Here is a 333-nt window from a genome sequence, read left to right as displayed (position 1 = left end):
TTGATTAGTTTCCACCCGTTGCTTCTTGTCCTGCCTTCAGGCGCTTTGGAAAATAGCTTGACTCCCTCTTCTTTGTGGCAGCCCCTGAGATATTGGAACACTGCTATCATGTCCCCCCTCGTCCTTCTCTTCATTAAACTAGACATACCCAATTCCAGCAACCGTTCCTTATATGTTTTAGCCTCCAGTCCCCTAATCACCTTTGTTGCTCTTCTCTGTACTCTTTCTAGAGTCTCAGCATCTTTTTTACATCGTGGTGACCAAAACTGGATGCAGTATTCCAAGTGTGGCCTTACCAAGGCATTGTAAAGTGGTATTAATATTTCACGTGAT

This window comes from Protobothrops mucrosquamatus, unplaced genomic scaffold (assembly GCF_001527695.2).
Source record: "Protobothrops mucrosquamatus isolate PMUCROS unplaced genomic scaffold, P.Mucros_1.0 scaffold4863, whole genome shotgun sequence".
Taxonomy (NCBI): Eukaryota; Metazoa; Chordata; class Lepidosauria; order Squamata; family Viperidae; genus Protobothrops; species Protobothrops mucrosquamatus.
This window is presented reverse-complemented; position numbering follows the sequence as displayed.